This window comes from Sminthopsis crassicaudata, chromosome 2, assembly GCF_048593235.1.
Source record: "Sminthopsis crassicaudata isolate SCR6 chromosome 2, ASM4859323v1, whole genome shotgun sequence".
NCBI classification, from domain to species: Eukaryota; Metazoa; Chordata; class Mammalia; order Dasyuromorphia; family Dasyuridae; genus Sminthopsis; species Sminthopsis crassicaudata.
This window is the reverse complement of record NC_133618.1, coordinates 529,414,750-529,438,118: the sequence shown is the minus strand read 5'-3', so window position 1 is coordinate 529,438,118 and position 23,369 is coordinate 529,414,750. Positions and strand designations below refer to the sequence as shown.

Here is a 23,369-nt window from a genome sequence, read left to right as displayed (position 1 = left end):
TTTCACAATTGTGATTAATATGAAAATAAGCTTTATATGATAGTACATAGAGGAGAAGCAGAGGGAGAAAGAAAAATTTGGAAGTCAAATTCTTATAAAAATGAATGCTAAAAATTGTCATGATGTAATGGGGGAGGGGGAATGATAAAATATTACTTAAATATGTGGAGGGAAAGGAATAAAATCACTGCCCTCAAGGAGCTAAAAATCTCAAGAGAGAAGTTAACTCAAAAAAGAAACTGAAAAGGAGGTGGAAGGGAAGCACAATAGAGTAGATAGATGGGGGGGAAGAGGGAAGGATACTATTCCATGCATTTGAAAACATCTGATTTGAATCCTTCTTAATGGAAGGCTGTGGAAGGATTAGTTGCTCCAAGAAGAGTAGAGAGGCAATTGAGGAAGTTGAGAAGGTGCTGAGTTTTCAGTAACAGAATCAGTCAGCATAATAAGGAGATTTCAAGTGATTTTCAACTTAGACTACTTGAGGAATGATGTTCCATGAAGTTGAAATTAAGCACAGCTGCTGACAGAAAAAGAAAATATTTTTCCTATGGTAACTTGTGCTTACTCTACTGTGGAGTGATATGCCATAATGACAATCATTTTCTTATGTCACTGAAGTGGGGAAAATATTTCATTTTAAGAAAAAAATTTAGGTATGTCTTTACACATAACAATCTAAAGAGAGATGGCCATAACTTTCTTGAGGAACTCATCACTAGAAAGAACTTTTCTAGATTGGGTCAATTAATGTCAATAAGGAGGAAGTTATGTGATATAGTAGAAAAAGTACTAGTCTTGAAATCAGAAAAAAATATATTCAAATCTAAAATTTGGATCCCAGTTCTGCCACTTTCTAGTTGTGTGATTGGGCAAGTGACTTAACTTTTCTATTAAAGACAGTAGTATAATGGAAAGCACATTAGATATGGAGGAGTAAGGACCTGTGTTCAAATTATGATTCAGCCCCTTATTATCTAACTTTATGGCTGTGTGTAAGTTATTTCATTTTTCTTACTCTTCAATTTCCTCTGCTATAAAATAAAGAAGGCTTAAAGAACCTAAGGTCCTCTCCTATGGTACATCTATTATTCCTCTCTTCACTGAGGTTGCAGATTATGGATAATACTTTCTCTTTATTACAAGAAGGAATGATTAAGGGTAAGGGGGAGCAACATAAATGACAGTAGTGTAGAAGTCAAAAAGCAACCATAAATCATTAAAATAATAAGAATAAACAAAGGAAAAAATGTAAGTGATCTCTAAGGTCTCCTCCAGTCCTCAATCCATGATCCTTTGATAATCCTATGTTCATTTTCCTTTTCTATAAAATGGAGATAGTAATGCTTGTAAAACATACCTCAGAGGACCATGATACAAAAATCACTTTGTAAACATTAAACATGAGCCATTACTTTGACTCCCAAAAGATTGTGATTTCTTTTTACCAAAGCTAGCTTAAAAAAAAAAAAAAATCACCTAATTATATCTGTCTTTCTCTGCCTTCCCCCATATCTCACTTTTCATTTGCTTTAGTTTCAGATTCTTAAATTAGCCAGAGCTCATTCTATTAGCAAGATAATTTGGGCCTTATCCATCTACTACAACTTATCTATACTCTTTAGATTCCTCCTAATCAATAACTACCCACCCTTTCATTTCAGTGCAAAGGCTGTTTTTCTTGAAATGGTCTCACTCCAAGCCCTTGATGGATTTCCTTTCTTATCATCTCTCCCACCACAGGCCTGGAAATTTTCTCTCTGCCACTCCTTCCATCATCAAGGCCTCCTAGAGTGGGAGTGCTAAACAACCCTTCCCCTGGGCTCCATCAGTTTGGTAAACTGCCACCCAGAGAAGCTCAGTTATTCTCCCCAATTCAATGAAGTAAACATTTGTTAAGTGCTGGGTACTAAGAATACAAAGGTAAAAAAGAAAGATTTCAGCACTTTAAAAGTTTACAATATACTGGGGGTGGGAAAGGAATATATGTAAACACAAAAAAAAGCATAATTTCAGAGATGTGGCCCAATTCACTTATTTTACAGATGAGGAAACCGAGGACTAGAAAAAAGAATTAGAGGAATAAATGCAAAAGCATTTAAGTGTCCAAACTAAGCCCTACCTAAGATTTAGGGACACAAAAGGAAATACATTGCCCCAGGTTGGCAAAAGAGCTGGCCCTCTAAAGGAGGAGATTAAAAAAATATAACTGTGCAGGCCAAAGTGGGGAGGTGGGGGTAATAGTATTTTTGTTAGGAAAACTGCAGAAATGGTGACTGGAACCACAAGGGAATTCAGTACACCTTTTCCAGTAGCAGTGCCATAACTGATTTGATTTCAGGCCAAGTCCATCAGGATATGATTTCTGGTCTGGGTTAAAGAATCAGAATGGCAGAACAGAATTAGAACTTATGTCACAAATCTAAAAGCAGTGCTTTTCTCATTATACCACACACATGTACATGGATATAAACCTTGAGTTAGGCAACCTTCTAACAATAAACTTCTCCAACCTTACTTAATTAGATTAGTCCTTGAACAACAGACTCTTTTTTTTATATCTTGTGTCACACATTTAACTTATATGATTGCTTGCTGTCTAGGGGAAAGGGGAAGAGGGGAGAAAGAAAAATTTGGAATGAGGTTTTGCAAAAGTGAATGTTGAAAACTATCTTTGGAAAAATAAAAGGCTATTACTAATTTTTTTTTAATAAAAAATGATTTTTTAAAAAAATTTTGTGCTAGCATTAAATCTGAAGCCCTTCCACGATAATGGATTATCATAATGAATATGTATAAGGCAAAAGAAAGATTCAGACATGAATATAAGAATCATTTGTAGAGCAGGAGGTGGGAAGTCATAGACAATTTAATAAAGATAGCAGGGAATAGAGACTTAGAAGAATGCTGACACTTTGGTCATTTGTCTTCTTACACCAGTTGAAACTATGGGACCTGAAACATATGAGAGTCATAAGGTGTCTCAATCTAATCAAATACATACAAAAATGGAATTCCCATTAAGGTAAATGGGATTGAGGTGGCTAGATGCCATAATGGACAGAGCACCAGCCTTGGAGTCAAGAGGACCTGAATTCAAATACAGACTCAAACACTTGATACTTACTTGATATTTGCTCTGGGCAAGTCACTTAACCCTGATTGCTTCAATCAAAAAAAAAAAAAAAAAAAAAAAAAGCACATGAAATGAATGGGCATCCAGAAGATCTCTGAGGATGAAGACTCCACCATCTCTGAATTCTTAAAAGCTTTAAGGCTCAATCTAATTCAGTGGTCTCAAACTCAAATAGAAAAGAAAGTCACTAAACCGTATATAGGGATCTCTAAGGGCCAAAAAACCCCACATATTTTTCATATTTATTTAGCATATTCAACATCTTAAAATGAAAGAACTGTATTTTAATCTAGTTCAGTCCACACTCAGGAGTGTTGTAGGGCACACATGGATGGTGGACCACATCTGACATTTGTGATCTTGTCCAATTCCCAACTTTCCAGATGAAAACAAGGAGCCCAGAGATCATACCAGGAACACAACAGAGTGAAAATCTGTGCCCAAGATCTGACTTGTAAATTCAATGTTTTTGCCACTCTACCACCCTATATTTCCTCTTTAATGGGACCAGTAATTGGTCATTATATAAAAAGTCATCATGGCAGGAAAATAAAGGCTGGCTGGTATTTGTAATCTGGAGGTTTTTGTTTTTAAGTTGGCAGCCACATTATGGAACAAGGTTCACCTGGTTTCTTTGTAAAAGTAAACACAGTAACAACAGTTATAATTCAGTGCTCTCAAAGTATATCCCTTGGTCGATGGCTTCTAAAATGTCTACTTAGAAGCACTATCAGCTGCACCCTTCTGACTATATTTATTAATTTCTTTTGGTCTCTGGGCATCATAGTGATCCCTGAATGCTGGCTGCACCTATGACTCCCTTCCCACAACTGAGATTTGTCTTTATGCTACAGGGAAAGACTATCTGCCTAATGTCTAGTCAGGGAACAGAAGAGCCTTCTAAGAAAATTTTGGTACTTGCTGGCTATCAATTATGCCCACTCAGTGAGAAGCAGAAAATCCAGCAAAAGTCATTTTCACATGAAACATCAGTCATTTTAAGAAGGTGCTTTTTTTTAAAATCAAAGTGAGATTTAAAATACAACTTCTTAATGTCTTAGTCAAGTCAACTCCATGCCAAATCAAGATGGAAGAATATATATATATTTTTTAAAAATAGGATCAGTAGACATATAAGAAAACATGGGACTATAACAGGTGTTGGAGATAAAAGCAATATAATTTGCTACTACTATAATTGCTACAATACTAACTATTATAATTTGTCTTCAACACTCTATGAGTCTAAAATACACACAGTATAAAATAATCATCAGGAAAATATATTAGAGAGATATCCCCAAAACTGCTAAGTGAGGATGATGAGGCAGGATTGGGAACTGGAGAGGAGCATCAGGAAACCTTGCCCTAGATCACCAAAATGTGTATAAACTATAGGGCAAAGTACATGTGATTCAATCCCAAATTGGCTTAAATCCCAGAAGGCTTTCAAAAGGCTGACTTTCTTCTTCAGAGACTAGACTGGAAGGTCAAGAGCCCAGACTTCCTTTCTCTACCCTCTGCCTTTCTTCTTAAGGAATTTTATCATCCAAGAATAATACTCAACCAAGGGCTCAAATAGGAAAATAATTAGAACCATTCTAGATTTTATTAGGTTGGACACAATTTTTGCTTCTTTTTCTCATCAGTTAAATCCTTGAATTGGATTCAATATTAATGTTTTAATGATTAAAACAACCAAAATTAGGCTTAACTGATTATTTTTGTTCTCTAAATGCTATTGCCTTCCAAAAGAATAAGGAACTGAAAGGTAAGCTTGCCATCCCTTTGAACACATCTACTTAGATGTGTTCATCTTGTTTTGGATATGATCCAGAGCACTTGCCCAAAAATGCTGTTTTTCTGCTCCCCCAAGTTTCAAGACATCTTCCTTCAGTTTCTACTACCTAGAAAAGTTTAATATTATAGAGGACATGCTGAACCCTGGGCCCTCAATTAGCTTATGAAAATTACTAACATAAATATTTTCTAAAATCACTAACAAATTTAGACTTATTGGGTGGACAAAAGGAACACTTACCCCACAAACTGTTCCTTGAACCCAGGTAACTAAGTTGCTGTTTCGACTAACTCCGTCTTTAACAGATCCTGAGCTATTGTCTGAAAAAGATTCCTTTTTAGCAGCCTTAGTACTCCTAACATGGCTTAGAGCCAAAATTATAAGCTTTCTTCCCCCTTGACTCTAATTGGCATTTAGCTGCCCAAGCTATTTGGCCCACCCACTTTGGCAAAATAAAGCTTTGACTTGAAGAGACTGAACCAAAAATCTCTCCTTTAGCACTCAGACTCTCAATCCCCTGCTCTTTCCATTCCCTACTGTACCTGCCATAGAATGTGGCTCCTATCAAAAGAACTATTTACTTTTTGTCTTTATATCACCAACATCTAAAAGCATACCTTAGCCATAGCAGATATTTAAGTATTGTTTGTTGAAATAGAATTTTGTGGAACGCAAAAACTGTGCTTAGTTTACAGAATTCTATAGTGACTCAATTTTCTATGAAATCATTAAAAAGCTAAACAAATTCTATCCACTCAGTCTTCCATGTTTATACATTTTTATACTCCCCCAAGGGTTATTCTAGGAAACTAATCAAAAATATCTTCTCACTACAAAAATTATGCTACCTGCACCCCATAAATTGTATTGATTTTAGATGTTGAGACAGCCTATCCTACTTTGACCACTTACTATTACCTTGATTTGGCATGAAAATGAACTAACCATAATATGGAGAAATTTCACTTTACCTCTAACTCTGAATTCAGATTAAGCACCACCTGAAATTTCATTGCAAATTACTTCCTATTAGCATGAAGGTCTTGTTACCTCCCTTTTCCTCTCTCCAACACAATTCCCCTGGAGAACAAAACAGTCTGAAGTCAATGAAATGCTACAAATGTTGGCAGAAGCCTCCAAATGAAAATATAAAGCAAAGTGTATAATTAAAGGTATAGATTAAGGATCATTCATTACATTGATCTTCATTTAGAAGGCCATGCCTCCATTAAATGCCAAAGTGTTCCCTGAAACCTCTATAACAAGGATTTTTAATGGCTCAACTGAGGAAAGATTTTAAACCTATAAACAGGGAATGGTAGGTATTTTCTAATGACTTGTTTTTTAACCTAGCCATTCTGTCACCAGAAAATAAAAAGTACAACTTAAGGCCGTTTCTGGTGTTCCTGCTGAGAATTCTTCAACAGTGAATAAACACCTAATAAGATGTATTCCCAAACCAGTCCCAATAACCCTGGCATTCAAAGTTAATTTCAATGTTCATTTCAAGGATCATTAGAAACACTGAATGAGAAGGTGGAGAAAGAACACTCATAAAAAAAAAAAAAAAAAAAAAAGATCAGTGAAGAAAAATAAATCATACTGCTTGCAAATAAGGGCTAACTTGGGGAAATCAAAAGGGGCCTAACCAAAAAAAATCACAACTGTGGCCAGTTCTGGGCACTGAATTTTAGAAGGATTACTTGATATTGCAGCCATAGCCAATAAAGAGTAACAAAGATGGTTGAATTATGAAATCTAGTTAAAGCAGAGATTCTTAAACTTTGTTTAAATCATGGAATCCTTTGAAACCTTAGAATAATGTTTTTAAATGTGTAAAATAAAATATAAAAGATTACAAAAGGAACTAATTATACTGACATTAAAATATTACTTTTAAATGTTACAGAATGCAAGGTAAGAAAAATTTAACAGCCAATGTTTCTAATAAAGATCTCATTTCTAAAATATATAAAGAACTATGCCAATTTAGAATAATAGAAGTCATTCCCCAATTGATAAATGGTCAAACGATATGAACAATTTTCAGATGATGAAATTAAAGCCATCTGTAGTCATATAAAACATGTTCTAAATTACTATTGATTAGAGAAATGCAAATTAAAATAACTGAGGTAACCCCTCACATCTCTCTGAGTGGCTGAGATGATAGGAAAAGACAATAAATATTGGAGTGGATGTGGGAAAATTGGGACTTTGATGCATTCTTGGTGGAGTTGTGAAATGATCAACCATTCTGAAGAGCAATTTGGAACTATGCCCAAAAGGCTATAAAACTGTACATTCTCTTTGATCCAGCAGTACTACTAATGAGTCTGTATCTCAAGGAAATCATAAAGGAGGGAAAAGAACCCCCATGTGTAAAAATGTTTGCAACAGCTCTTTTTTTGTGGTAGCAAAGAACTAGAAAATGAATAACTGGGGAATAGCTGAATAAGTTGTGGTATATAAAAGTAATGGAATATAACTGTTCTATTAAAAATGATGAACAAGCTGATTTTAGAAAAGCTTAGAAAGATTTACAGGAACTAATGCTGAGCAAAACAAGAAGAACCAGGAAAACATTGTACATACTAACAGCAAGATTGTGCCATAATCATCTGTGAAAGACTTGGTTATCCTTAGTGGTTCCGTGATCCAAGGCAATCCCAATAAATTCTGGATAGAAAACACCATCTGCATCCCGGAAGAGAACTTTGGAGATTGAATGTAAATTAACACATGTTATTTTTTAAAAGTTAATTTACTTGTATAACCAGAAAAAAAAAGATATAATGAAGAAAGAAAATTATTTTTAAATCAAAGAATGTGTAACGACTTCAGAAAGTGAATGTGTTGTTTTTTTTTTTAATTAAATTGCTGATTTGAATTTACTTTTTCTAAAAGGTAAATGAAATGCAGACAAAAAAAGGCCCTATCCAATTGTGTTTGGTGACTTAACATTTTAGCATTATTTATGAGTTAGAGCACTCTTTACAAGGAAGAAAATGCCAAATCCACAATCTCGCTCTGTAGGAGATCATGATTTTGGAATTTGTGATCTTTAGTCTAGGGAGGAAACAAATTTTCACAACCTGTAAAGAAAAGCTTTTTACTAAGCAGCTATTTTTTCCCCTAGGTCTAGTGAAATAAATAACAAAGAAATGGGATAAGTTCAAGTTCAAAAAGAGGTTAACAAGTTTTAATGATTTTTACACCTTACTTATTTGTATGTAAATGACCTCGCTAATTACAAAAATATCTTATCTAATCACTAAAGCAGCCATTTAGAGTAATTTAATGGCAACCAAAAGCTACCCCCCAATTTCACACACACACACCCAAACCCACACCCTCAAAAACTCCTGAGGGTATCTTAGCAGAGTTTGGCATAATAACTCAGTATAGACATAATAATTGACTTTATAGAGTACTTTACAATTACAAAAACATTTTATATATATTAAGCACATCCTAGAAGAGGCAATTATGGAAAGGTATAGTAAGCAAAGGCTCTATAATCAGAAGGCCAGGGTTCAAATCTCAGTTCTAATATTATCTATGTGCCCTTGAGTCATTTAACTCCTTTGACTAAGTTTCCTCATCTGTAAAAAATGACAAGTGGTTCAACTAAGTAATCACTGAGATTCTTTTCATCTCTAAATCTATGATCTTATAAACTAACTCACTTACCTTTATAATAGACCTTTGAGGTAAGTATTATGATGTATTATTAAATATTAAAATTTTATTAAGTTCTTCCTCTGTGCAAGGAACCCTGGAAATACAATAACAAAACAATATGGGCCCTGCCCTTAAGGGATATACATGCTAATGGTGGATGGGAGAGAATAAAACAATAAATAATAATAATGATGACAGCATTTATATAGTGCTTTTAGACTTAAATGCTTTACAAATATTAACTCACAACAACTCTAAGAGACATGTGTTACTATTATTATTATTATTATTTCCCATTTTACAGATGAGAAACCCGAGTTAAGTTTAAGACTTGCCCAGTATCCACTGGATGACTTAGTTGTTTGAAGCAAAGTTGGAAGATATAAAGATGAAAAAGAATAAGATAAATCCATAGGATGTCATATCCTATGTCATAGGAAAACATGAACAAAGGAAACATCAGGAAAAAAAAAAAAACCTATGGAAGAAGTGGCAATTAAACTTTGCTTTGAAGAAAGAAGAGTTAGGCAAATTATAAGAGAAGAGAGAGCACATAGATGTCCCAAAGGACATCCAAAGATACAACTAGTAATTCAGTGAATAAATCACAAGATCATAGAATACCAGGACTGGAAAGCATCTTTAATTTAGCAAACCCAGAGAGATTAATGGCTTCCCTTGTTTAGGGTCATAAGGAAAGAAAAAAATCACAAGTGCCGTCTCAAAGTGGGGGGATGGGGGGAAGGAGGAGGAGAGAGAAAGAATGAAAAGAGGGAGGGAGAGAATCTGGAACTCAAAGTTTTAAAAACAAATTTTAAAAAATGTCTTATATTTAACTAGGGAAAAAAACACACACACACACAAACAAATAATGAAAGAAAAATAATGAAAGTAGGAAGGAAAGAAGCCAAGATGAACAAAAGCAGAGTGAGAAATAATCTGAATAATGCTGAAGAGGTAGTATGCAGCTAGACTGGGGGGAGCCCTCTTATCAATGCTAGCCTGAGGAATTTGTACTTTATCTAAAATGACAAGAAGAACTCACTCTAAGTAGGTAGAGAACTGGGTCATTTAGTTTTGAAACAGATTCTTCCTGTCTTCTAACTTATTCCTATACAATTAATGTCTGTGTCGGTCCAGCTAAACGAAGTACTCTCTGCCCCTAGAAAAGCTGAGGTGTGAATAGAGGAATTTGTAATACTACATAGCTAAATTTGATACAAGGCAAGTAATTTAACATTAAAATTCATTCTGTGTATGAATTCTACCCCGGGGGGAAAAAAAGTGCTGTACACCTGAACTCTGCAGGTAAATCTCAAACTTGAAGAAAATGTCTTCTAGTAATTGCACGAATAACAAAGGTATAATATAACATCCAGAAGAAATAAAGCAACTCCTTTGATTATGAAGCCATTGATAAGTTTATGCATACAGATACTTTCTAAACATTAAATAAATTATGCACAGACTCAAAACAGCAGACTGCTGATCTTGAAAGCTTTCCCTGGCCACCAGAAGAGGAAAATAAATGAAATATGACTAATGTGGTTTTCTCCAGAATTGACTGTTGACATGTATATTCCCTCATCCCTTAATAGTAGTTTTTCTCCACCTCTCCTTCCCCTAGGATAAGTGGCCACCAGTGGATCTCCCTCTGAAGAAACTGATTTGAAATTCACACTATAAATATGGAAGCAAAGAAATATCAGGAAGAGCATAACAGTTTCTTAAAATGTATTTATTTGATTCTTCCTTTTAATTTTTTGGGATCATTTAGTCAGTCCTCATTTTACAGAGAAGGAAGCTTGAGGACTAGAGATCACATAGCTAGTAAGCAAATAGCAGAACCTGGATATAAGCTCAGATTGTCTCATTCATGTACCCTTTCAATAAACACATATTAAATGTCTACTGAATATTATGCATTGGAGAACATGCAAAGTTTAAATGAAAATAAATATCTGTCCTCAAGTATATATTTATAAGGGAGTAACACTTAATAAACATAAGTAATAATAATAAGCTGTATCATAGGATCATAGACTCAGAAATAAAAGGGACCTCAGAAATCATTTAATTTAATTCCTTCGTTTTATATATAAGCTAACTGAAGTTCAGAGAAGATGAGTAGCTTATTCACAGTCATCAAAATAGTAAGTGTAAGAGCTAACATTTGAACCCAGGTCCCTTAAATACAAATCTTTCGAAATCGAATCCAATTAAACAGAAGTGCATCAGAGAGGTATCGAACAAAACAGTATAGGAAGTTCAAAGGTCCAAGGTATATGTCAATTATTCCATTATGGAAAAGATCCTGGAAAATATCATAAAAAAGAAGGTGCTTTATTCTCTTCAGAGTAAGCTAAAGGGTTATTTCATAAGTATTTCAAGTCTAATTCTCATCATTTTCAGATGAGATTGAGGCACAGGTAGATTAAGTGGCTTGTCCAAAGTCACAAAGATAGTAAATGACTCTAAGGTGGGATTTGAACTGTCTTTCTGACTCTAAATCTGGTACTATCTATACTATATCACACTGCTTCCCTAAATCAGTGTTCTAACCACTGATTTCTTTTCCCTCAACTCTCATTTTGATGCTACTATCAGATGAGTCACACACACACACACACACACACACACACACACACACACACACACACAGAAAGAGAGAAAGAGTCGCTTCACATTTCTGTTCAAAAGCCTTTAAAAGCTTGCAAATGAATGGAGAAGAAGAAAGAAATAGTAAGCCACAACTCCTGGTTATACCCCTTCAAAACTACTTCTCTCTATATCTTTTCTCACTGTAGGTCCCTGAACTGAAATTGTGTTGCTAGACCTAAGTTCAGCAAGCACTGGATGGCAGCACCTCCACCTAATCAAGTTTGGCCAAGATACAAGAGAGAAGAATGAAGAGGCAGAAAGAAATACTAATCTTAGAATTCAACTCTGAGTTTGAGTCATGAGTTGGACACAGAAAACACAGGAATAATCCTGGGCCTCTGACCTATTTAATGTGTAACCTCTATGAGCCTCAGTTTCCTCATCTATAAAACAGGGATAATAAAACCCGTACTAGCTTCACCACAGGACTACTATGAGAAAGGTGTTGGTAAACCACAAACCCTACATTAATGTGATCTATCATTTGCAAAGGCAAATAATTGCTCCTTGAGAATGTGAGATTTGATTGAATCTCCCAACTTATAGGAAAACATACCCTTCAACTTCAATGAACTCAAACCTATTATGTAGCATCATGCTAGGACCAACAAAACAGAATGAATAAAGTGTAGGAAGGGGAACAATAACAGTCTAGTGTAGCTGGATCCAAGTAGATGTGGAGGGGGATGATATGAGATAAGGTAAATCTGAGCCAGTTTGTGAAGGCGGACCTCCAATGCCAGGAAAAGGAATCTGAGCTTTATTTTGCAAAGTATAAGAAGCCTTTTTATCTAACAGTATCATGAAGGACAAATCTTGGAAGGAAAAATGTGGAGGTTAGAAAACCAGGGACAAAATATGGTGGTCTATTTGATGGCAATTGGTGATTGGGCTAAGATGGGCAGTGGAGGAAAGGAGAAAATAATGTTAGAAAAACCAAAGGTTAAACTCATAAATGATTTGGGGTGGTCTGGGGAGGGGAAAGAAGGTATGTTAGAGAAACCATGGAGGTTAAAAAACAAAGCATCAAAAATTATTCGAGGGAAGGGTTATAATATAAAATTTGCATCTCATCCAATACCTAACACTTAGACAGCACCTAATACATATTTACTCAACAAAGAAAAGAATGAGACAATCCGGGTTCTGTTACTTGTTTGCTGGCCTTGTGACCTTCAGCCAGTCACGTAAAAGTCTCTGATCCTCAAGTTTCTGCATCAGTAAAATGAGGGAGCTGAATTAAATGGCTTCCAAAGTCTTTCCATCTTCCCACAGAGGGAGAGCAGATGAGGAAAATAAAAAATCAAAAACACCTCAACATTTATTAAGCATCAATTTTATGGAAGGCACTCTGTGAAGGCATTTTTTTAAATGACAAAGACCCTATCACAAAGGAACTGAAGTTCAATTAGTTTTGAATACATTGAATGTAAGTGCCACTAACAAATCAAAAAGTCAGAATAAACAAATTCTTGGGTAAAAAATAATTCAATTTGGATAGACTGAATTTGAAGGGATAAACATCTATATGAAATATGAAGCAGAGGTCTGAGATTTGGGGTAAATGTTTTTTAAATTATCTGCAGAGATAACTGAGGAATAAGTCTGTCAAGATAGGGAATGTAGAGGAGAGAAAAAGAAGGCCAACAACAATCTTGGGAAATAAAGGGAATAAGAATGTGAAAAGGGACAAGAAAAGAAAACAAGGAAGTATAAGTCAGAGATGTAAAAAAAGCAGCAGAGTGCAGGGTCTAGGAAATCAAAAGTAAATAAATACAATTAATCATGAGGGAAATAAGAGTTTTGATTTCACGATAAATGGAAATTCTTTCCATTGATGCAGAACAGAAAATCTATAACTGATGCCTGGGCACTGAAAGGATAAATCACTCCCTTGTCAACAGTAACATAAGTTAGTATGTGTCAGAAGCCACACTTGAATTCAGGACACTTCCTGACTGTAAGAGGTTACTATCTACTGCCTCTCTTCATAGTTCATGATATCTATTAACATTTGCTCATAATTTTGAAGTGCAAAAATGCTTCCCCTCGATGTGGGGAAATTGGGACACTAATACATTGCTGGTGGAGTTGTGAAAGAATCCAGCCATTCTGGAGAGCAATCTGGAATTATGCCCAAAAAGTTATCAAACTGTGCATACCCTTTGACCCAGCAGCGCTACTACTGGGATTATATCCCAAAGAAATACTAAAGAGCGGAAAGAGACATATATGTGCCAAAATGTTTGTGGCAGCTCTTTTTGTTGTAGCTAGAAACTGGAAGATGAATGGATGTCCATCAGTTGGAGAATGGTTGGGTAAATTGTGGTATATGAAGGTTATGGAATATTATTGCTCAGTAAGAAATGACCAGCAGGAGGAATACAGAGAGGGTTGGAGAGACTTAAATCAACTGATGCTGAGTGAAATGAGCAGAACCAGAAGATCACTGTATACTTCAACAACAATGCTGTATGAGGATGTATTCTGATGGAAGTGGAAATCTTCAACATAAAGAAGATCCAACTCACTTCCAGTTGATCAATGATGGACAGAGGTAGCTACACCCAGAGAAGAAACACTGGGAAGTGAATGTAAATTGTTAGCACTAATATCTGTCTGCCCAGGTTGCATGTACCTTTGGATTCTAATGTTTATTGTGCAACAAGAAAATGATATTCACACACATGTATTGTACTTAGACTATATTGTAACACATGTAAAATGTATGGTATTGCCTGTCGTCGGGGGGAGGGAATAAGGGAGGGGGGGTAATTTGGAAAAATGAATACAAGGGATAATATTATAAAATATATATATATATATAATAAAAAAAATTAAAAAAAAAATGCTTCCCCTCTCTTCATTGGTTAATAATGACAAGTTAGTATTTGATCCACAAGAAATAAAATATATGTATAATGATAACAAGAGAAAGATAGGATACCAAGAAGTCCTAGTCATCTTTTCCTAATCTCCTAATAGAAAAAAAAAAAAAGTGTTCCTGACCATCTTTCTAGATGAATGCAGTGTTTTGCCCCCTGATAGATTTAAAGGATGAAAAAAATATGAAATTTGCACAAAATATTTAAAGCTGCTTTTTTCATGGTAGCAAGGAATTGGAAATTGAGTGGATACCCATTAACTGGGGAATGGCTGAATAAATCATGGTATATAAATGTAATGGAATACTATTGTTCTATAGGAAATGATGAGCATGCTGATTTCAGAAAAACCTGGAAAGACTTAGATGAACTGATGCCAAGTTAAGTGAGCAGAATCAGGAGAATATTGTACATAGTAACAGCAAGATTATGTATTGACCAACTATTATAGACTTAGTCTTCTCAGCAATTCATTGATCCAAGAAAATTCTAATAGACTTGGAATGGAAATGCCATCTGCATCCAGAGATAGAACTATGGAGACTAAATGTGGATCAAAGCATACTATTTTCACTTTTTTTTTGGTTTGCTTTTTCTTTCTCATGGTTTTTCCTTTTTGTTCTGATTTTTCTTTTACAATGTGACCAATGTTGTAGAAATGTGAAAATATGTTTAAAATGATTTTACATATTTTACATCAGAATGCTTGTGGTCTTGAGGAGGAAGTTTGGGAGGGAGGAAAAATTCAAAATCCTAAAAAAAAACAATAATGTTGAAAACTATCTTTATATGTAATTGGAAAATACAATATTATTGACAAGTTTAAAAAAAATACCATGATAACTCAGATTTCTTCTCTGATATGAAGGGGGGGAGGTCAAAAAATTTTAACGCAGATTTTCCAGATTACAGTGAAGGGGTGTTGCACTCCTAACCCCCACAATGTAGAAGGAATAACTGTAGATGACTTCAAAAATAAAAATGGACAGATTTTTATAAACTGATGAAGAATGAAATGAACAGAACAATAACAGTTTATACAATAACAAGTAAAGAGAAACAACTTTAAATATCTAAGAACTACTGTCAACGCAATGAAGTTATTTGTGATGGAAAGGGGAATAATTGAGAGTGCAGAATGAGTGAGAGACAGAGAGAAAAATAATATGTGTAATACACATATTATCTACATCTATAAATATTTGTGTTCAACCACTGAGGGCTCTATTTTGCTTAACTATGGATACTTGCTAAGAAATGTATTTTTCTTTTAATGTTCTCTAACATGGGGGAGGGGAGAGAAAATAGTTTTCTATTTTTTTGTTTGTTTGTTTAGTATAGAGAAGTCAGGGGTAGTCCTAGATATGTGAAATACTATAGTTTTAGATAAGGTCACCTTATTATTAGCTTTCATCTAATTTTTGTTACAATAGACCTCCCATGAAAGTGGGATTAATCTGTAAATGTATGTAAATGTAAAGATAGACCACATTGACAAAACTTTTAAAATTTTAAAATAAATTTTATTAATAAAATGCATGGAGGAGTACAAGAAATGAATTATCTTTAAATAGTTATCAAAATGTTTTAAAAAAAATTCATAAATCCTAGATTAAGAAACACCATTTTAGAATTATAGTTGAAAACTAAAAGCATTATTCATTCTCCATGGGGCAAACAGAATCCCTTATTGGCTCACAAAGAATAAACTCCTCCCTGTAAATAGAAAGGCTGCCAATTGGTTTGGCAGACATGGTACAAATCCATAGCAAATATACTGAGCTCTAATCCCAAACATTAGTAACTCCATGACTACTCTGCCCCTAAATCCCCGAAAATCTCCTAAATCATTGTTTCTTAGGGTCAAATGTTAAATTATGTTCCATTGAAATGGAATGCTTGTCTACAACCCAGTTTGAAGTTCCAAATTTATCTCATGTCACAGAGCTGAAGTAAACATTGGCTTCTAACTTTACTAGTTGCCATTCTTAAAAGTTTGAAGTAATTGTTACTCAGTTATTCAACCATGTCCAACTCTTTATGATGTCATGGACAATAACAAACCAAAGCAGTCAATGGAACATTTTGGCAGTGGATTAAGGCAAGAGAAGTTAAGTGACTTGCTTACTGTCCACAGCTAGTAGATGTCTGAGGCCATATTTGAACTCTGGTTCTCCTGACTCCAGTTAACCACTGAACCACCTTGTTTTTCTCAAGAATGTGATCTAATATATAACCTTTCAGCATTTAACAATATGTATATCAGAGTGTTTCAATATGGCACCTTATCTCCATCTCATCTCCCTTATATGAAATAATGATAATTGACTAACAGGGAAGTTTTTTTTTTTTTTTTTTTTTTTGGTGATTTGAACCACAGTTTGCCCTCAAAGACCTAATTGCTCCTTTCTTTTCTCTCTTTTTAGCAGCCATTGTCTCTCTCATTCACACTATCAAAATCTGCTTTGGAATGGTTGTGGGGAAAATAGACATGGTACCAGTCAATTTATAAGTCATGGTAAACTAAGGACAAAGAGTTACTCTCTCTTGGGATATTTATTCTAGAAGCTTTGTCTCAAAAGGAATTTCAAACTTCAGAAAGGAGAGATGAGAAAAATGGAGAGTAGTGTTAACAAGGGAATGAAGAACATTTCTTCAGTATTATTTAAAAATCAAACTCTGTACATTTATCAACTATTCCAATAACAGGTAGGGCCTTAATGCTACTTACTGTTAACAAGCTTCTCATTTTCTACCATTGCATTTCCAAGGTTTTCATTAAATAGATTGATGTCTGGTTAATTGCTAGATGCCAATAGAGATTTATGGAATGATTCAAATAAACTCTCTGCAAATTTAATTTGTTAGTGACTCTTTTCCTTTTCTTTTCTTACATTACCTGTAAAATGGGGAAGGCAGTCTTTCTCTTACTAATTCCCCAGGACTCTAGCATGAGAATCACATGAAAATATGCATATAAAATACTTCTATATAATAAACAGCAGCTCTTATTACAACCTTTAAGTTGCTGTTAACTTTTGCTCCATTCTATGGATCATTAGCATTAGTAGCAGACAAGGAAAAAGGGGAGGAAAAGTACAACTCAAAAATAAAAATAAAAAACTCAACTGTATTCTTCCATAGGAAGATGGCTCTATTCCTTCCAGAAGTAGTAAGACATTCTTTCCAAAAAGAAAAAAAAAAAAGTTTACATCATCCAATGAGATAGATAGCCTCCTCAGGAAAAAGGGAACCAGGCAGGAACCAACCAACTCTTTGTATCCTCAGTCTTAGCACAATGTCAGCTATATAGAAAAGTTATGTTACTTATCAACTGTCTGACTCATCTATTGATGAAAATAAAAGAGATACAGAATTTCCCATCTGAATTCAAATTCTGCTACATACTATCTATACAATCCTAGACAAGTCATTTCCCCTCTGTTTCTTCATCAGGAAAATGAGGAGAGCTGGACTAAGTTGGTATCTGAGGTCCCTTCTCTTCCAAATCTTTCTCACCTAAATTAATATAATTTTTAATATAACTAAATTTTCTGCTCATTTACATCTTCATTTCAATCACATCAAGACCCATAAAACCAATGTTTTTGCAATTCTGTCAGGTTTTCATACATTCAAAATTTAATTTCATTCTTTCAGGGACCTACACTTCCATACACATGTGTGTATGTATGTGATCCACTAAGTGGTCTCTATAGACTGAACAAAAGGTCTTTGAAAGCTACTGTGGCCAAAAACATCATCCTTCTGATGAATCTGAACTTAGCAAGCAAGACTAAATCTAGGACAAAGGGCATGCTGTACATCATTTGCTTGTACTTGAAGTCTTTCCAGGTTGGAATGATTTGCCATATGAATTCTTCTGCTGGCATAGTCTTCAAGAAATAAGAGTCATTTCCATGCCATTTCCATTACAATGAGGCAGCAGAGGAGAACTTTAATAGAAATCAAATTTACATTATTATTTTCAAATGTCCTTTTGCCAAAATGTTTTGCAAAGTTCACAATATAGTTGTCAATCTTAGAATGCAATGCTCAGACCAGAAGAGGTAAGATCATCGGAAAGAGAATACTATCCATAGAATCCAAAGAGTTTCAAATTCTAGCTCTCCTACCACTTTTGTGATAACAAGCAAATTATTTCCCTCCTCTGAAATCTCAAGAAAAATCACTCTCCCTCATTGTGCCTCCAGTTCTTCATTTATAAAATGAAGGTAATGAACAAGACCAGTTTGTCTTTAATCTATGATTAAAAAAAAAAAACCCTCATTAGTTAATTTTCTTCATAATTCTTCATATTTTACTTTATTTTATTCTGAGAAGTCCATAATTTCCCAAAAACTCCAAAGAGATCCATGATGATGGGAAAGAGGGGACAGAAAAAAGGGGTTGGGGGGATGTTATTCATCAATGACTGGAACACTGGATTAGGAAGACTTAGATTTCAAATCTGTCTCAGACACAAAATTTATGATTCAGGCACTTAGTTTCTATCTGCCTCAGTTTCCTCATTTGCAAAATGGAGATAATATTGTGAGTATTATGAAGATCCAATAAGTTAATATTAGTGAAGAGCTTTGCAAAAAACTTTAGAGTACTACATAAAGGCTAGATATAAACAAAGTTAAGAAATGAACTAAATAATGACTAGCATTTTATAGCACTTTTAAGTATTGCAAAGCCTTTTCCTCTACAGCCTTCTAAAGCAGGTAATGTAATATTATCATCCTTATTTTATAAACTAAATCATCTCAGAGCTCCTCCAGCTCTAAAATCCTATAATTCCTATGTATAAAGTATTTTTAACTCTTTCTTAACCGTCAAATGAAGAAGTATATTTCAGATTTTCAACCAAGAAGGTAACATGATTTGATTTTGTTGTCAAAACAAAAAAAACACACAAAACAAAAAACCTGCAAGAAAATACTCTCCATTGTTTTTATTCACTAAAGGTTAATTAAGTATTTTTGGTCAAACATCACACTGTCTTACACACACACACACACACACACACACACACACACACACACACTTACTTTCCACATAGCCAAGACAATTAAGAGAACTCCCACAAAGATCCATTTCTAGCATTAGGGGTAAGTTATGACATTGGGAAGTGGCAGGGGAGGTGGGGAGGAAGAGAAGGAAGTCAGTAAAAACAAGGGAAAAGAAATGAAGAGTACAACTTCCAAAATTTTTATAAGAAAATTCATTTCATCCTGCCATGGATACAGATTCTGTAAACTAAATAGAAACAAATATAAGCATTCATTTCTAGAGGGCATACTCTTGAATAAAGAATGCCATCTAATTGTTAATTTAAAAGATGCAAATACATAGTTCTATGTATTTATTTTTAATATATCTTCTTCCTCTTTTTTGTATCTCCTTATTCTGGATAGAAATCAGCCCCTGATTGTCATCTAACAGTAAACACTGGGGAAAAAAAAAAACACACACACAAAAACCAGAAAATTAACCTAGACCCTAATAGGCTCATACTAAAAATAAGGACACTTTAAAAAAAAGTCATTTTTGTAAAGATACTATTTCTGATCAACTGGCTTTAAAAATCTAATTTTTCTATATGCCTTCTTCATTTTTCTAAGTCAATTACAAAGATTGGATCCTATCAAAATCTATCCCTGGCTTCTAGCTAATATAAAAAAAAAAAAAAAAAAAAAAAAAAAAAAAAGGAAAAGAATATTGTATTCAATACAAAAGAGGTTATTAACCCTATCTAGAATAAGTTAAGCACATTCACACTGACCCTGATGACACAAGATTATTGTACAAAACGTTAAGGATCTCATTAGAACTCATTTTGGAGGATAAGCTAAGACCCTAGAATTCATGCAAAACATTTCTGCTGGGTGTCTCAAAGATCTGAAGAATCCATAAAATGGTCTCTTTAATTTGAAATTGGTTAAGTTGAATGTCAAATTCATGTCACCCTGGCTTCCAGAGAAACAAAACAATCTATCTATAGGTGTATCTATGTATCTATGTATCTATGTATCTATCTATCTATCTATCTATATATATATATATGTAATAACTTTGTTTCAGTTGAAGATGGAGTGCTTTAATTCCACTTCACTCACCAGATGTACAGAAAAGTACAGAAATATTTACTACACAAAGGTAGGGGGGGGAAAGGTACCTAAAAAGGAAGAGTGCCATCAACAGTTTTCAATCTGGTCCCACTAACAAAGAAGTCATTCCAAAAAGGAGGCAATTTTTATGGGAAAGTCATGACATTAACCAAAACCACAGTTTATGAGGTGTGGCTAATAAAGTAATGTGACTGATTTATTTGTGTGGCCCAGAAATTTTCTCAGAAAGCAGTTTCAAAAGATGAGCTCCAAAAATGTTCTGAACAATGGCAGAATGGATGGAATAAGTCATATGCCTCCTGAGGGGATTACTTTGAAGGCCAAGGCTTATTTGGTTGTAAAAGTTTTCATATAATTAATTTTTTTTAAATTTTAACATCCAACTATAACTTTATAGTCACAACATTCGATGTAACCTGGAAAGATTCCTAGGAAATCAGAAATAGGACAAAAATGCAGTAAAAGTCTTCCCAGCAAACAAACACTACTGGAGTAGAACTTAAAAGCTTTTTGTTTCAAAACCTGACTTGAGCAGAACACTTCCTCAAGGACCGGGATCGGAGAGGCCAGAAGAGAAAGAAAGATAGGCAACACTAGGATTGAAAGTTCCTTCTCTCAATGCACCTCCTGATTTATAGCAATCGCAGATGAGGACTATGCAAAGGTGGAGGGGGCCGAAGACACCGTCTTCCGTATCAGATCTAGAAACTAGGAAATGAAGTTCCTACCATATGCGTGCACTTCCAGGGACCTGGAGACCCTTCCCCACCCTCCTCAGGACGGGAGGAGAGATCGCTCAGCAGCAGTCGCTCCCATATGGGGAGTGAGTCCGAGATGGGGACACCCTTTCTTAGTCCCCAGTCCAGCTCTGTCTAGTTATGACCCGCCCAAGAAGCCGACGTGGGACCCTCAAGCCCATATGGGAGTCCGATCCAAAAGGGGAGATGAGCGCCCGGTTCCAGGAACTCTGGTCAATCTCCCCCTTCCCCTTAGGTTCCTCCAGGTCCCAGGCGCTCCAGGAGCAAAGTGGGGAGGAAATGAAAAGAAGCTCACCTGGAGGGGGAGTGAAACCCTTATTGGATGACCCCTAACTGTCCCCGACGAATCCCGCAGCTCCAGTCCCAGCCACGCGTTCCCCGGAGCCCAAAGCGCACATTCAGTTCACCTCCAGTTGCAGCCTCACACCAATCTCACTCACCGCCCGGGTTCCCGCCCCTGACTGCCTCCGGCTCCTCCTCGGTTCGACTCCTGCTCCTGCTCCAGCTCCAGCAGCCAAGTCTGTCGGGATGCAGAGCAGGAGCCCTGCACCGTAAGGGGAATGAGGGCCGGGCAAAGAGGGGCGGGATCTCAGGAGAGGAGGGGCGGGGCGGGGCGAGCCGGCCGGGGACTGGCGGCCTCTGCCCCAGAGCAGCACTCGAAGCCAGCAGTCTAGACACTGGTAGAGGTTTTCATCCGCGCTGGAAAATGGGAACGTCCAGCCCCTTCCCCTAATACTTTCCCCACCCCTTTGGGAAGGGCTTCGGGTCTTTGCCACGAGCCACCGCCCACCCCATCCCAAGCACACACGAATCTCCTCCCATTCTACCCCTCCCACCCAGTCCTTAGCTCTGAGCACAAGTTCACTCGACCACTAAACCCTCCTCTCCTTCACACAGAAATCCCATTGCTCTTCCCTAGAGTAGTAAGTTTTTCCCACCTTCTCTGCCAATTCCTACCAATCATCTTGAAGATCTCGTTCAAAAGTCACCATTTCTCAGAAGCATTCCCAAATGAGCACTTTCGTTACAGTGCTGTGTTACATCGGGGATTCCTTTAGTGTATGGACCTTACTAGAGTCATCTGAGGCCCTTTCAAATCTCCAGAGCTCTGATTCTAATTAAAGACTCCCCATCGATCTTCTGGATCTCTGCATTTAGTATTTAATTTGGAAAAACGACTGTACAACAAAATCAGTAGTACAGGTGCTGGGTGACATTTCAGCTCCTTTATATAAGTTTTTTCTCCTCAACCACAAAGGACCAGAATGCATTTTTTCCCTGTCAAATCCAATATTTTTCAAGCTTTTGAGATGCACTCAGTTCTATGGTAGATAAAAAGGATTCTAGGACTGGGGACTACTTCCCTGCCCTCATAAAGTTGGCAGTGAAGTTGGAGGAATTATCTATAAACATCAGAAAAAATTATCTGTCTAACAGGGTCTGAAGCAACCAAAGGGAGTTTATTAAAACCTATTGTGTGTTAAACTGTGCTATTTACTTTGTGTGGATATAAAAACAAAAATGAAGCAGTCCTTGACCTCAGGGAGTAATAAACAATATCATGGGAAATAAAGGTTCAACAACAATGTTGTTATGTAGTCATTCAGTCATGTCTGACTCTTCATGACTCCATACTTGTCCACCATTTCTTTCTTCAATGGATTTTTTTGGGGGGGGGGGGAGGGTAAGTGGCTTGTTGAGTCACACAACTAGTAAGTGTCTGAGGTCAGATTTGAATTTAGGCCCAGTACTCTACCATTGAGCCACCTAGATGCCTCTAGGTATAAATATAATTACAAAATGTTAGTCAAGTAGCTTTCCCAAAATAAATAAAAATGTGATTTTTAGCAAAAGTAGCTATAGTATCTAGGAGGATCAGAAAAGAAATTAGGAAGTGCACACTTCATTTAACCTCTCTGTGCCTCACTTCATGGAAGTGAAATTCCAGGCATGGAGGGAAGCTATTACAACTCCTTGAAGTTGATTGTAGTAGTGGGAGTGGTGATGATGATGGTGGTGGGAGTAGTATATAGTACTTTCAGGCCTGCAAGATGAATTACCCATGTTAATTCATTTGATCTTCAAAATAATCTTATAAGTATTATTATAAACCCCATTTTGCTGATAGGAAATTGGTACATAGAGAAAAGTTAAATGATTTTCCCAGGTTCCCACAAAGAGTAAGTATCTGAAGCATAGACTTAAATTCAGGAAGTCCAAAAATGACTAGTTGTATGAGGAACAGCAAGGAATACAATATTGGATGAGAGAGTTATTTTAAGCAATAAATCACCATGACTTGGTGAC

General features: G+C 35.8%; 1 protein-coding gene across 4 annotated transcripts in view; it reads right to left on the bottom strand.

Annotated features, from left to right (window-relative positions):
• The window catches only part of CGNL1 (cingulin like 1), a 194,198-nt gene extending 172,387 nt beyond the window's left edge, over positions 1-21,811 (bottom strand). Inside the window, exon 1 of one of the 4 annotated variants that reach the window (XM_074294622.1) lies at positions 21,358-21,811. The gene's annotated coding sequence lies outside the window, so the exon portion shown is untranslated. The remainder of the gene's footprint in view (positions 1-21,357) is intronic. The other 3 variants (XM_074294621.1, XM_074294619.1, XM_074294623.1) reach the window with 3 other exon arrangements.
• Positions 21,812-23,369: the final 1,558 nt, after the last annotated feature.